Source organism: Macrotis lagotis, chromosome X (genome assembly GCF_037893015.1).
Source record: "Macrotis lagotis isolate mMagLag1 chromosome X, bilby.v1.9.chrom.fasta, whole genome shotgun sequence".
Lineage (NCBI taxonomy): Eukaryota > Metazoa > Chordata > Mammalia > Peramelemorphia > Peramelidae > Macrotis > Macrotis lagotis.
In genome coordinates, this window is record NC_133666.1 from 523,613,613 (window position 1) to 523,630,394 (window position 16,782).

General features: G+C 34.6%; 1 protein-coding gene across 1 annotated transcript in view; it reads left to right on the plus strand.

The window, feature by feature from the left end:
- LOC141499328 (uncharacterized) overlaps window positions 1-16,782 on the plus strand; it is a 519,469-nt gene that overhangs the window by 96,844 nt on the left and 405,843 nt on the right. The window lies entirely within an intron of this gene.

Here is a 16,782-nt window from a genome sequence, read left to right on the forward strand (position 1 = left end):
TCCATATAAGGAAATGAATCTCAGAGAGTGAAGTGATATGCCTAAGAACCCAGTTAATAATTGGCAAAGGTAGGATTTGAACTCAGGTTTGCCCTGACTCCAAATTCAGCAAATTCCTTGGGCAAGGCTAAAACATATCTTAGGTACACTTGAGAGGGAATAAATCCTGTGAGGACTCTTAAAAGTTTTCAGGTGCAGAAAGAGTGTCAATCCTTCAGTATATATCTGAACTTTTCACATTTTTACAATCTGCCCTGTGGCAGATTCAATTTGAACTTGAAGTATGATTTATTCCAAGTTTCCAAGAAGAAAAGTTGTTGTTGTTGTTGTTGTTGTTGTTGTTTCTGGTGTTGTTTTGTATCCGATAAAGAAGCATGTTATTTCAGTTGTCTGTCTGTCCTCTTACCCTTATCATTCAGCACCCAAACTCACTACAGCAAGCACAGAACAAACAGCTTTTTGGAGATAGAATTGTCTTTGAAGTAATGAGGCATGAGCTAGTACAGATGTGCTCACTCCTCTTCCCAGGAACCTGGTCTCATTATTACTTCCACCTGTTCCTGATCTTGTTAGATGACTGAATAGCAGGGCATTGTATGCATGCATGTACATACCTACTCATGTGAATGTTGTATGCATGCAATTTTGAGATCTGTATCCTTACAGGATCTTTTTAGTAATTCTGAATTTCAAAAGTTTATAGGATCTTGCAGAGTCCAGTGAAAAGGTCCTGAGTATGACCACCACTTGTTCTGTGTGGCTTTAATCTAGTGATTCAAGGTAGTAGGAAAGGCTATCTATCTATATCTATATTTAAATCTATATCTATATACCTAAATCTATATCTATCTATCTATCATCTAAATATAAATCTACATTTACAGATTATCTATATCTATCTATATCATATATCTATGTATCTATGTATCTATGTATCTATGTATCTATCCCTGGTTCAGATCATTATGCAAGGTAATGGTAAACTGAATCAATAGGTTTCTCTCTTTGGAAGGGGAAAAAAAACAGAACTGGACCAGAGAGTCAAGGTCAAACACTTGATAGTCATAAGGAAAGCTCTAGCAAGGGTGCTGGGTAAACAAGGAAGTACAGGGAAGAAAACAGTTATTTCAGTGAAAAAGCTCCTGAGAATATAGGCTTTTAACTTGCATATTGTAGGAGTTCCATATGATAAATCACCCTTTTTTGCTTTTCAATCTCCTCCTATGCACTTATGGAAAAATGTAAAAACTTCTAAAGTTAGCTACTACTTAAGTCTTCTAGGCCTTGGTTGTTATTCTTCCTTCTTGGGGAGGACCAAAATGGCATCATTTGGTTAGAGTCAAGTTACAGTTACAAGTTGACTGTGACTGATCAGACCAATAAGAGCTTAGTTAGGGCACAAATGATTGGTGTTATTTTTGAAAATGTTCTATCTCCCATTTCTTCTGAGTGACTTCAATTATGATTTGCTCATAGAGCAGGCACACCATGCTGGACAGTCCAGTGTCTTCCATGTTGTGCAATCAATCCCAAAATTCTTAAGATAAACCTTGAGAATATTCTTGAGAATATTTTCTGACCCCCCCCCCCAACCCCCAGGCCTACTTATAAACCACACTGATGGGTCTAGAAATAGAACATTATTTAGGGCAGTAATATGAAGTAAAACAAGAAAAAAAAAACTGCCCACATTCTCAGTGAAGATAGTCTCATTCTTCTTCAAATACTTATTAATTGAATAAAGAAATATTGGAAATTGTCTATATAGGTACAAAGGGATTTGGGTTCTTAGTGAAGGCAGCCCTAGAATTTTTGTTTAGATTACCAATCACAGTTGCACATTATCTAAAATGTGTCTTTCTTTTTCACATGCTATAATAGTACTCTATATCTGTCAAGAAAGCTAAAATCTCTGTTGTTAATACTTCCCTCTTTTTGGATAATGTATTGTAGTCCCTTTTCCCTTTGTAATATTGCCCTTCTTCTCTTTTCCAAAAACCTCTGTTTCTCTCTATTCAATATTTATTATATGGGCATATGGACTCATGGAAAATGGAGTCTTTGTTATCCACAGATGGATGATTGCACTCTGGGAAGAGGAATGGTAGGCTTTTCCTTGTCAGCTATGTCTATTATATTTTCTTTACAGTAAAAAAGAAAAACAAATATAAATTACACATCTTACATGCACTATTTCCCTATTGCTTTAGGGATAAAATATGGAATTTCTTCATTTGGCATTTTCACCTCTTCACAATTTAATATCACTGTATGTTTCCAGACTGAAAGAGTCTTCCTTTCCCTTTCCCACTCATCTCATTACCCCTCTCCTCCTTCCCCCAATGCACTCTATAGTCTAATTGTCCTAATTTGGTTGCCGTTATCCTACATCATGTTCTAATTCCTGCTTCTGTTTCTTTACAAAGTCCACCTCCCCCCCATTTCCATCCCATATCTGGAATTTTCTACTTCTTTACTTTACAACTTTCCTAGTTTCTTTCAAAATATAATTGAAATGCCACTGCCTATTTTTTTGCATTTAATTAATGAAGCATCTGTTGTCTATTGTTCCTATCTTTATAACATTTGTTTAAAAAATCTTTATACAATGATATACTTACAGATATACTGAGGTCTTTCATAATCTACTTATTAGTGGCCTTCAAATCAAAATGACTTTGGACAATAATCTTTATACTCTTCATGCCTGCCTATGTCCATGTTATTGCTTCCTAGGAGAATATGAATACCCTGTCAGGAAGCATAATTTTGTTTTAATCTTTTATGTCCAATACCTGGAATACTAATTAATTAGCCAAATAACAAGCATTTACTGTTTATTTTGTATCAGAAACTATGATTAACATTGGAGATTCAAAGAAAAACTTGAAATAGTTTCTCTCCTCAAGAAGCTTACATTTCAATGAAGATACATATTAAAGATAAGCATTCAGATTCTATACAAAATGAACACATGGCATAGTTCTGAGAAGAAAGGCACTAGTTGCTATTTATGGTTGGGGGAATCGGGAAAGACAGCTTATAGAAGACAGCACTTAAGCTGAGTTTTGAAATAAATACTGGATTCTAAAAAACAGAGGTAAGGAAGGAATACACCTAAGAATAAGGGACATCCAATGTAAGACATGGGAATAGGAGGTAAAAAATTCTGTAATATATAATACATAATATGTAAGAATACTGGAAAGGTAGGGGTGGGACAAGGTTATGAACAGCTATAAATGTCAAGCAGAAGAATTTATATTTGATCCTTGAAGTAATAGAGGTCCACTGGGATTTGTTGAGAGGGAGGAGTGATAAGCTTGTGATTTGTGAAAATCACTTTTGCTGCTGTGGGGCAGGTGTTTTAGAGTGGGGAAAAGACTTGAAGTAGGAAGACCAAAAAGTAGTGAGGGCTAGGACTGGATTGTTGTGTTGTGAAAGGATTAAAGAGGGCAGCTATGATAGTTGTTGAGGGAAAAAAATCCCAAGATTTTGGGAATTGGAATGAAAATGAGAAGTTATGGATTTCATTTGTGTTTTGGGGAAATGATGAGTTCTCTTTTGGACATGTTGAGTGTTAAATGACCACAATTTTTAATATCCTGGAAACAAATTGTGATTTAAGATTAAATTTCAGAAGAGAACTAGATTTAGACAAGTAGATTTGGGAGTCATCTGCATAGTGATGATAACAGAACCTATGGAAATTTATAAAATCACCCAATGAGAGGAAATGGGTGCAAGGCAGAAATTTAGGAGACATTCTTAGTTAGTGGCTGTTGCATGGATAATGATCCAAAAAAGTAGACTGAAAAAGATTGGTTATTTAGTTAGGAGTGAGCAATGCCATGAAAACCCATAGATGAGAATTTTTCTATGAGGAGATGGAGCTCAATCTGTATAAGTACGTAAAGATTTTATACAACTCTTATAAGAACATCAAATGTTGTAGAAAAAATGAAGAATGAAGACAGAAAAAATTCAATAGATGCTTCATAAATTAAATGGAATTTCACAAGTATAGGTTATCAGTGAAATACTATGTTCAATCACTTAAGTATAGCATGTTCTTATCTCCAGTATGTAGGGAATACACATGCAGAAATATACTATGTAACACCCATGTAAAAGATATATAGAATAGATCAAATAAATAGTTCATATGCACATAATACAATAAATATTTGGATGCCAAAAAGTTATAATTAAAGTTTTTGAATATTCCATAGTTTTTTTTACCAATAGCCTATACACCTTACATATATTATTCTAGTGAATACTCTTAGGTTACACATATACTTTCAAATCCCATCACCTGGTAATAGCTTACATAAACTTATTTACTGATCATAAAGTCCTGACACTTCTGTTGTGATCCACTGCAACTTCTGTGTCTTCTCATCTTCACTCCACTAGCTTTTCAGGTATATTAGCACTTTCATTTTGTACATTGAGCACAGATCTCTTATTTCTTATATACATGGACTGTCAGTTTGGTCCAGTAGAACCCATTTTATCCCAGCTTCATAGGTTTTTCCTTGGTTTAAGTATCTAGAAACATTTTGATCATCTTGGATCAATAGGTTTGTCTTCTTATATATCACATATATATCAATAGGTTTGTATTCCTATATATCACACACACACACACACACACACACACACACATATAAAATCTTAATATTTGATAAATTTTTCTAAAACAGCTCCAAATTCTGTTCTTTGGAACAGAGCTAGAGTCTGCAGGGGTCATGTACCTTCTTTAATGTCCATTTCACACACAGCTTGTAGACTCTTTTTCTGTAGCTGATTGCCCACTAGTTGTCTGCTTTTCAATTAGCATCTGATTGAAGAAGTCTGGTTCAAAGCTATGATGGTACATTTCCTTACATTATCAAACTTCCCATTGCATTTTCTTGTGTAAATGGCCCTGCTTTATCACCTTTACCTCCTCCATTTAGATTACTAGATTTTAAATACCTATTTAACTCATAGTTGATCAAAACTGCTACTTCTTTCTGACTAGTGACATCCATTTTAGCACTTGATAGGGTATAAATTATTGAATTGTTGCCTGTGGAATTGAGCTCTGTACATAGTCTCAAAATTCACCTCTCTGAAAAAGAGATCAACTCTAAAATTTGTGAGTAGTGGTATGAGATCTTACTGTTATTGTGTCCTTTCCTCATATACAATGGAGTTCTTGTGAACATTATTTCCTTGCTAAAAACAATAACAAAAGAAAAAAGAAAAAAAAAACCTGCTGCTAAGTCCTTTAGACTGATAACAGTGTACAATCAAATGGCTTGATTGAATTGGCAAAATCCTCCACTCTGATCCATGTGTGAAAGAAGCTAACCAAGTCTTTAATGCTTGTTCATATTTCTAGTTCCAATGATTTCCAAATGATGCCAGAATATTCAAACTAGATTGCTCCATTTTCCCCCTCAATAATAATATATCCACTGCAGTCCCTAGCAAAATGAGATTCTGTGATTCTCTTGGAAGCAGAGCAGAAATAACAGTTGCATAAATACTAAAATAAAAAATAAAAAGCCTTATGACATCATTGCAATGCCTCTCAATACTCCCACTAGTTGGGTACTACAAAGAAGGGAAATAAAAAAAGATGATAACACTATTGAGTTCTCAAATAGTAGAACTGAGGGGGCCCAGAATATCATACCTACATATATTGCCTTTGTATGGTTGCTATGAGAAGCTACAGAGAAAATTTTGGTAGGTAAAAGTTTATTTCAAAAGTTCTTTTGAAGTTGTTTTGAATGCATTTTGTTTGGGAATATAAAATATAAACTATATTTCTTTCTAGAAAAAATACTATAAATGATTGTTAAGCTCTTAGGCTATCCCACAGAATTTTTGTTTAATTTACAATATAGCTGATAATATTCATGGAAAAATAACTCACATTTATTTAGCTCTTTAAAATTAACCATGACTCTTTTCACACAGTAGCCCATTGTGATTATATTGCCATCTTACAGATGATAAAAATTGAGGCCTGGAGAATTTTAAGTGGCTTGCCCAAACGCACATACCTATTTAGAGTCAGAGAGGTAGAATTCCAGACCTGTGACTCAAACAGTAATTGCTTGACTCCAAGTACAGTATTTTTCCATTTCATTCCACTTCCTCTCAAGGTATTTTTGAATCCTGACATTGCCCTTTAAAGCAGCTAGGCCCTGTTTACAACATCTGGAAAAAAAATACATTCCACACTTTATCTTTGAACACCAAGAACACATCTAGCTCCAGTTCTAGTCAAGAATGATGATTCTTTATTGAGAAAGAGAATTATTGGATATGATGATAAACAGTATTCTTTAACTTCTTTTATGTATTTTCATAAATACAGAGTACCTTAACTATTTAGATGAGAAGCACTTGACTTGGGAGTTAAAGAACTCTGTTTAAACTCCACTTCAGACGTTTAGTGTCTGTATGACCTTGAACAAATCCTCTTTATATCCTCCTTTGTCCTCAGGTTCCTCATCTGTAAAATAAGGGAGTAAGACTCAATGACTTCTAAACTCTCATCAAGCTCTAGATATATGTTAGTTAAGAATTTGGTTGTTATTATTCTATTCAAATTGTCAGTCCAAGGGAGAATGTCCTAGACAGTGGAAATAGCAGTTTCATTGTACATAGGAATGCTCTCATTATCTTCTTTTGTAACATCTTTATGTCTTTGTGACCCCATTTGGGGTTCTTCTTGACAGAGAGGTGATTTGAAATTTCTTTCTCCAGTTCATTTGACAGATGAAGAACTGAGGCAAATAGAATTGAATGATTTTCCTAGGGTCTTCTCCAGTCACCCTCATCTATATCTTTCCACTGCATTCAGAAGCTCCAAGAAACAGACCTCATTCCCTTAAATTCAATTCCCTTAAAAGTTGTGACATCACTTTCCTGACATCATGGTCCTCTTCCAGAAAGGTTTAACAACCACTTGTAAGTAGCACAACTCACTGGGGGACCCAACTGGCCAGATTTGAGCTCAGTTCTTTCTGATTCCACTTTCTAGAGTTTTATTCATTGAGTCATCTTGCTGCCTAATTGTTATAATAATAATAATAATAATAATAATAATAATAATAATAATAATAATCTGTCCTTTATTTTTGAAGAAGACCATGATATCAGGGAAATGATGTCATGACAAGCAAATGAAATTGATTTAAGTGGGGGGGTGTCTATCCTAAGTCACCAGCCTCACTTTCTTCTCTAGACGGATCTGGGTCCAATAGCCACATATGAACCAGGAAGACTGGAGATGACCCTAGATTCTGGGTAATCAAGGTTAAGTAACTTGCCCAAGGTCACACAGCTAATAAGTGTCAGAGACTGGATTCAAATTCCCATCCTCTTGATTCCAAGGCCACTGTGCCAACTGTTGCCTATAATATAACAATCCCTTTAAGATTTGTCTTGCCTTCAGATTATGCTCTAAAAGCTTCATAATCCTGGGTACTAGAAACTATAAAAGGCATCTTTTGCATAAGAAAACATTCACTTTTATTTTAATAAAAAGAGAGGAAACCCTGGCTCTAGAAATGGACTCCTGGTGTTGCCTTTGTAGATATATCTCATTTGTAAGTAAATTTGCAGATTTAACTATTTTATTTAGTTTATTCATCTTTCCCTAGAAATGGAGTTTGAATTTCTGCCCTATCCTCAGGCCAAAGAGAAAAAATTTGGAAAATAATAGACTAAATTAGAAGGAATCTCTGAGACCATCCAATCACACCCTCTTCTTTACAGTTGTGGAAACAAGGAACAGAGAGGATAAATGATTTGCCCCAGGCTTTCCAAAGAGTAAACACCAATGCAGGATTTAAACCCAGATCCTTTGACCCTACAACCAGTGCTACTTTCTTTATTTATGCTAATTGAGATCCTTGAGGAAGAACTATTGATGAATTAAGGAAAAAAGTCTCTGACTTCAGGTCTCAATAAGATGGTTGGTGAATATGTAGATTGGGTTTGGTGATGGAGAATGAAAATGTCAAGGAAAACTATCAACAATGGCAAAAGTTCCAGAAAATCTGATGGGAACTGGTCTCTACAAACTAAGTAAGCAGGGTTTAGTGAGAGGAAATGAAGAATATTTAAATCCTTGCATTTAGAAAAGACTAAAGATTGTCAAATTCTTATTCCATTATAGATCTCTTTACTTGGTGCATCTTGATTTTTTTGTCTCAATAATAAATAATGTTCTTTTGCAAATAAGATAATTAATTTCCAGTGACTATAAAAAAGTAATGATATTTCAGATACCTGGAGTTTTAACAATATTTTGTTATAAAAATATCATGCTAAATTTAATTCAAAGGTACTGAAAATAGAACTGAAAATGTTTATCATTTGTCATTATGTGAATGGAGACCTAACTATAATTTGGGAGCTATATGTATATATATTCCCTTGGGCACTATTAAAATTAATACAAATGATTATTGTTTAAAAAATGTCAGTGCTTGCTTAGCTTACAAATTTTATTTTATTAAATTAAAATTAGTTATCTATGATTTGTTAAAATCATGTTCAGAATATTATCTATTTACTTAAAGCAAGCCTCTTCTCTCCTTTTTAAATTATTTCATTTATCCGAAATTATTCAGATTTTTAAAAAAACAGTTAATTTGGAAATTATGTTATCAGGGAAACAACTGGAGGTAAATGCACATAAATTGTAGAAAGAATTAAGGATTTAGAATGGGTCAACTCTCAAACTGATCACAACAAGATAACATATATAAGTATATCTATCTATCTATCTATCTGTCTGTCTGTCTGTCTGTCTATCTATCTATCTATCTATCTATCTATCTATCTATATACTTAAATATAATAGGATGGTTTTATAGGTAAATGAAATAGTTAAGCTACCTCTGATTTCTGTGGGCCAGAGAGATTCCAGTATCCTATAATTCTAATGTCAGGATATGTCCTTTTAATTTTAGACTTTGATCCCTTTTAAAATGTAAATATGTTCAGTAAGAATAAAATTTGAGAAGCGCTGGGAAGGCTGAATATGAAGAAAAATCTTTGGGTAAACATATTCATTCTCTATTGGTGATGCCTTAAGCCCAAAAGTTCTGAAAAGAATTTGGTATTGTGCTAGGTAAGTAACTAAATTGCTCATTCCCTTGACATAGTTATGACATTACTGATGATGTTGCCCTAAGAAGGTAAAAGGAGGGAAGTTAAGTTCTATGGATACCAAAAATCTTTGTAGCATTTTTTTTAATAGTAGCAAAGAACTGAAAATAAAGTGATTACCAGTTGATCAAGCAATGACTAACAAAAGTGTGATTTAAGAGACCAGTGGAATATTATTGCAATTTAAGACATAGACAAAAATAAAAAATTCAGAGAATCAAGGAAAGACTTACTTGAATTGATCCAGAACAAGGTAGAATACAGAGAACATTATAAACAAATACCACAATAATGTAAAGGAAAAGAACAGTAAAAGATGTAAAAATCTGGATCAGTGCAAAGCCTAGCACATTGGTCAGTTGACTGTTGTCCTTTACTCTTTTTTTTAAGGTTTTTGCAAGGCAATGGGGTTAAGTGGCTTGCCCAAGGCCACACAGCTAGGTAATTATTAAGTGTCTGAGGTCAGATTTGAACTCAGGTCCTCCTGACTCGAAGGCAGGTTTTCTATCCACTACGCCACCTAGCCACCCCCTTGTCCTTTACTCTTAAAGGGGACCAAATTGATGATACTATGTTAGAGTCAAATTACAGTGTGTTTATGACTGCTTGGACCAAAAGAGCTTGGAATGCTCTATCACAGGTCAGGTACAAATAATCTATGTGAACATTTGAGATGGATTCTCTAGATCTACTCATCTTGCGTTCCTTTTAACTGCTACAATTCTGTTTCCCTCACAGAGCACATAAACTACTCTGCCATGTTGGGTAGACTTGTGCCAGTGCCTCTTATGCCCCACAATCAGTTATAAAGTTCTTAAAAGAAACATTGAGAGTATCTTTTATCACTTTTCCTGATTGCCATGTGAATGCTTCCTCTGAGTGACTTCTCCATAAAAACAGTCTTTAGGCAAATATATGTTTGGGCCAGCCCATCAAGGGTTGTGCAGTAGAGTTTGAATGTTTTGCAGTTCAGTTAGAGAAAAGAACTCACTGAATGGTATTTTGCCCTGTCAAGTGATTCAGAATCTTCCTAAAACAAATCAGACGGGAAGTGTTTCAGTTTTCTGGCATGATGCTGCTATACTGTCCAGATTTTATGAGCATAAAGTAAAGAGGTCAACACAGTGGTTCTGTAGACCTTCAGTTTGGTAGTCATTTTAACACTACTTGTCTCTCATACTTCTGTTCACACTCCCAAACACTGAGTTAGCTGTGGCAATGCCTGTATCAACCTAATTATTGTTTACATCCCTGGAACTTAACAAGATATCTTGGGCTTTACTTAAATCACCACTGGCTCTCATTGATTGACTAACTTCACTTGATCATTGTTTTGTCCCAAACTAGCTCAGAGTGAATAAAGCTATCATTTCTGTTCTGACCAGAAATTGTGAAGATCTTTCCCTTTCAGATTGATATTTTTTTGACTAGGTAAAAAAGACCATTCTTTGCTTCATTTTTTTCTTATCTGTTTTTATCACTCAATGGGTGTTACCTCAATCAAACTGAAACTTTTTAAAGATCTTATTTTACCTTGCATCCAAGGTAATTTCCAATCTTCCTGATGCTTATCTGGCAACTAGATCCATATAACTCTAGAGGAGAAAGTGAGGCAGGTGACTTTCACCTTCCTTCCTCATTTAAATACAATTCACTTGCTTGTGGTGGCATCATATCTCTGAGGTCCTGATTTTCTTAGAGAACAAAGGACAAACAGTAACAAAATCAATTGACAAAGTAAATGAACATAACCACAGAATTCAGAAGTTCTGAACTAATAGTTTTGCAAATGGATTATGTGGTACTGTGTGTTGAAGCACCTGTTTTCTTGGTGTTAATTGTTAAGTCAAAATTAGCACAGGCAGCAGAGAACTAATTCATATTTTGTTTCATCTCAGCCTCAGTGGCTGCATTTCTTACACAGTCATCTTCAAAAAAAAAATCACATAGCACCATTCCCACCACTTTGGTCTAAACTTGTAGCCTTTTCAAGTTGAAGAATTTATCATCAATGTGATAGCTGACCTTGAGACCATATTCATCCCCATTAAAGGTATTTGACAATATGAATGAAAACATCATGCTAAAAAGCATACGAGCAAGCCCTCAAATTTGTTTCAGTTCAGTGGTGACTGGGAAAGTATGAGAGCATAATCCATTATTCCAGAACTTGGGCAACCATACCATCATGAAATTGATGTACAATACTGATGAACATCTCTGGGCAACCAAGATTAGAGCTAATTCTCCAGAAGCTCTCATGCCTGACAGTTTTAAAGGTGTTGGAAAGATCTACAAACTTTGTAAATGGACCTCTGTTCTGCCTTTGGCATCTCCTGGAGTTTCTGGCAGAAAACATTATATTGACCATTCCTCAGCCCTTTCTGAAACCACACTGTTTCTCAGAGATCATTATCTTCCAGGGGGAGGATCAATTTATTAAGGAGGACTCAGGCCAGAATCTTGTCTGCAATGTCTAAGAGAGAAACAACCCTGTGATTATTATAGGACAATCTTTCCCCTTTATCTTTATAACAGATGTGGGGAACTTTTTTTCTGCCAAGGGCTATTTGGAATTTTATAATGTAATTTACTTTCTATATTTGGTCAAATGTTTAGTTAATTCACCCCTAAAAACTCTAAATTTAGTGAATTTCAAGTCCTAACTGCAGTTGCTGTAGCAACATGAGACTAAATAATTTCATGGGCTTTACATAGGCCAGCCATTTCCACCCTCTGCTTTAAAGAGATAGACAATGGAGGCATCCTTGAACTTTTGGGGGATAACCTCCATATTAAAAGAGAAAATTTCAGTCAACTTTTGTATGAGCAATAGCCCCCCTACTTTTAAATCTCAGTTGGAATAGAATCAGCACCAGGTGCTTTGCAATGTGAAAGGAGCCAGGGAGGCTAAGTGGTGCAGTGGATAGAGCACTGGCCTTGGAGTCAAGAGTACCTGAGTTCAAATCTGGCCTCAGACACTTAATAATTACTTAGCTGTGTGGCCTTGGACAAGCCACTTAACCCCATTTGCCTTGCAAAAATCTAAAATACATATATATATATATATATATATATATATATATATATATTTATAAAAGGAGCCTATGGCATTCAGAACCTCTTCTTCAGCTACAATATCAACTAGGGAGAGACTGACTTCAACTGAAATAAATGGCCAAAGGTTTCAGCATTGATTGATGATGATCTATTGAAAACACAATGGAAATATTCAACTCATCTCACGAGTAGGCTTCAGATTATCATAGAAGTTTTTGGATTGTTGCCATCAGCATAAAATTAATTTTATTTGTCTTCCTACTTGAACCAAATACCCTGTATCTCTCTAAGCTTGACTAGCACTTTACTTTTTTTTAAATAAAAGAAAGATTTTATTTATTTTGAATTTTACAATTTTCCCCCTAATTTTGCTTTCCTCCCCCCACAGAAGGCAGTGTGCTAGCCTTTACCTTTGTTTCCATGATATGTATTGATCTAAGTTGAATGAGTTAAGAGAAATTATATCCTTAAGGAAGAAAAATAAAGTCTAAGAGATAGCAAAATTATATAATAAGATAACAGGTTTTTTTTTTTAAATTAATGGTAATAGTCTTTTGTCTTTGTTCAAACTCCACAATTGTTTCTCTGGATATAGATGATATTCTCCATCGTAGATAGTCCAAAATTGTCCCTGATTGTTGCACTGATGGAATGAACAAGTCCATTAAGATTGATCATCACCCCCTGTTGCTGTTAGATTGTACAATGTTCTTCTGGTTCTGCTCATCTTGTTTAGCATAAATTAATGCAAATCCTTCCAGGTTTCCCTGAATTCCCATCCCTCCTTCATTTGAAGGATATTCACTTAATTTCCAATTCTTTGCCACCACAAACAGGACTGCTATGAATATTTTTGTACAAGTGATGTTTTTACCCTTTTTCATAATCTCTTCAGGGTATAGTCTCAGTAGTAGTATTGCTGGATCAAAGGGTATGCACATTTTTGTGGCCTTTTGGGCAATTATGCTCTAATCCTAACCCTAATTCCAAATTGCTCTCTAGAAAGGTTGGATGAGTTCACAGCTCTACCAACAATGTATTAATGTCCAGATTTCCCACATCCTTTCCAACATTGATCATTGTCCTTTTTGGTCATATTAGCCATCTGAGAGGTGTGAGGTGGTACCTCAGAGATGCTTTAATTTGCATTTCTCTAATCAGTAGTGATTTAGAGCAATTTTTCATATGACTATGGATTGCTTTGCTCTCCTCATCTGCAAATTGCCTTGGCATATCCTTTGATCATTTGTCAATTGGAGAATTTTTTTAAAATTTGATTTAGTTCCCTGTATATTTTACAAATCAGTCCTTCGTCAGAAATACTAGTTGTAAAAATTGTTTCCCAATTTACTACATTTCTTTTGATCTTGGGCTCTGTCCATGAGAAAGTTTTTTAATTTAATTTATCTACTTTGTTTTTAATGATGTTCCTCTATCTCTTCCTTGGTCATAAACTGCTCCCCTTTCCATAGATCTGATAGGTAAACTATTTCTTGATCTTCTAACTTGCTTATAATATTGTTTTTTTTTAATGTATAAATCCTGGATCCATTTTGATCTTATCCTGATATAGGGTATGAGGTGCTAGTCTAATCCAAGTTTCTTCCATACTAACTTTACACTTTTCCAACAGTTTATATAAGAAGAGAAAGTTTTTAATCCCAATAGCTGGACTGTTTTGATTTATCAAACAGCAGACTACTATAATCATTTCCTACTATTGCACCTAGTCTATTCCACTGATCCATTATTCTATTTCTTAGCCAATACCAGACAGTTTTGATGACTGATGCTTTATAATATAATTTTAGATCTGGTAAGGTTATGCCACCTTCTTTTGTACTTTTTTTCATTGAATCCCTGAAAATTCTTGATTTTTATTTCTCCATATTGAATTACTTACATTTTTCCTAACTCATTAATTCTTGGAATTTTGATTGGTAGGGCACTAAGAAAAGTAGTTTAATTTTGGTTGAATTATTATTTTTATTATATTAGCTCGACCTATCCATGAGGAGTTGATATTTGTCCAGGTATTTAAATTTGATTTTATTTGTGTGAGAAGTGTTTTGTAATTATTTTCAAAAAAATTTCTGAATCTGGCTTGGGAGGTAGACTCCCAGGTACTTTATATTGTCTCAAGTTACTTTGAATGGGATTTCTCTTTTTAGCTCTTGCTGGGCCATCTTGCTAGTCATATATAGAAATGTTGAGGATTTATGAAGGCTTATTTTATATCCTGAGACTTTGCTAAAGTTGCTAATTATTTCTAGTAGTTTTTTAGATGATTTTTTTGGGATTCTTTAGGTATACTATCATGTCATCTGCAAAGAGTGAGAGTTTTGTCTCTTCCTTCCCAATTCTAATTCCTTCAGTTTCCATTTCTTCTCATTGCTGAAGCTAATATTTCTAATACAATATGGAATAGTAGTGGTGCTAATGGGCATCCTTGTTTCACCCCTGATCTTATTGGGAATGCCTCTAGTGTATCACCAATGCTTGTTGATGGTTTCAGCTAGATAATGCTTATTATTCTAAGGAACAAGCCATTTATTCCTATACTCTTTAGTGTTTTTATTGGGAAGGTCCTGTATTTTTTCAAAAGGTTTTTCAGCATCTATTGACGCAATCATATGATTTCTAATAGTATAAATCTAACAGTTTTCTTAACTTTGAACCTACCCTGCATTCCTTGGATAAATTCTACTTGGTCATAATGTATTATCCTAGTGATAACTTGTTGTAATTGTTTTGCTAAGATTTTATTTAAGATGTTTGCATCTATATTCATCAGGGAGATAGGTCTATAATTTTCTTTCTCTGTTTTAACTCTTCCTGGTTAAGGTATCAGTACTATATTGATGTCATGGAAAGAATTAGGTAGAGCTCCGTCTTCACCTATTTTTCCAAAGATTTTATATAGAATTGGACTAATTGTTCTTTAAATGTTTGATAGAATTCACTTGTGAATCCACTGGGCTCTGGAGATTTTTTCTTAGGGAGTTCAACAATGGCTTGTTGAATTTCTTATTCTAAGATAGGGTTATTTAATTAACCTGGGCAATTTATATTTTTGTAAATATTCATCCATTTCATTTAGATTGTCAAATTTATTGGCATAGAATTGGGCAAAATAATTCCAAATTATTACTTTAATTTCCTCCTCATTAGTGGTGAGTTCACCTTTTTCATTTATGATACTAGCAATTTGGCCTTCTTATTTCTGTTTTTTTAATCAAATTGACCAGAGGTTTATCAATTTTATTGATTTTTGTCATAAAACCAACTTTTGGTTTTATTTATTAGTTCAATAGTTTTCTTGCTTTCAATTTTATCAATTTCTCCTTTAATTTTTAGAATTTCTAATTTGGTATTGGGGGAGGTTTAATTTGTTCATTCCCTAATTTTTTTTGGTTGTATATTTAGTTCATTGATTTCCTCTTTCTCTAATTTATTCAAGTAAGCATTTAAAGATATAATATATCCCCTGACAACCTCCTTGAGTGAATTCCTTAGGTTTTGGTATGTTGTTTCTTTATTGTCATTATCTAGGATGAAATAATTAATTCTTTCTATAATTTGTTGTTTGATCCACTCATTTTTTAAAATTAGGTTATTTAGTTTCCAATTAGTTTTGGGTCTTTATTTCCCTAGCCCAATATTGAATATGATTTTTATTGCATTATGATCTGGGAAAGATGTATTCACTATTTCTGCCTTTCAGCAGGGTTTTTATGCCCTAGTACATGGTCAATTTTTGTGTAAGTTCCATGTACTGAAGGAAAAAAAAAATATATATATATATATATATATATATATATATATATATATATATATATATATATGTTCCTTTCTAGCCCCATTCAATTTCCTCCATAGGAGTTCTGTTGTCCACACCTGAGTCTGAGGGGGTGGAGGGGCCATTATAGTTTGTTCTGGGAAGGGCTTTGCTAAAAGTATGGAACTCAGGTCCACAGCCCAGCAGGTCAATGTCCAGCTGTGCTCTGAACTCTCTGTGCTGGAACTTGTCCTCCAGACCACCAGGGACTCACTAGGCCTCCGCTTCCCCAGCCAAAGATTCCATGGTCCTCAACTTGCCACTCACCAAAACCTCCAGGGCCTTAGGTTACCCTGGCTTCACCCCACTGTGGCCCCTGCACTGGCCCTCTGCTCTCTGCTCCTGGTTCACCCATGGTCCCCTGAGACAGACCTTGTTGGTAGGTGTTCTCCTAGCTTCATTTTCTGGGTTTTGTTGATTGAATTTCTGTCAAGAGATTTCTTTGATGTTATTTTTGAAGGGAAACCAGGAGACCTTAGCACAGTGCCTGGCTTCTCTCTGCCATCTTGGCTGGAAGTCTTGTACTTTACTTTTCACAGAGTTAAATGTTACTTAGAGGAGAAGAATAAGCTATTCAGTTGACAAACCCTGTTGAATTCTCATTTTTCCTTCAGTAGCTTCTGAATTTCACCATCGTTTCTATCAAACAAGTATTAATGTTTGTGAGTATTCTGACTCAGATGAGCAGATGCAGTGCT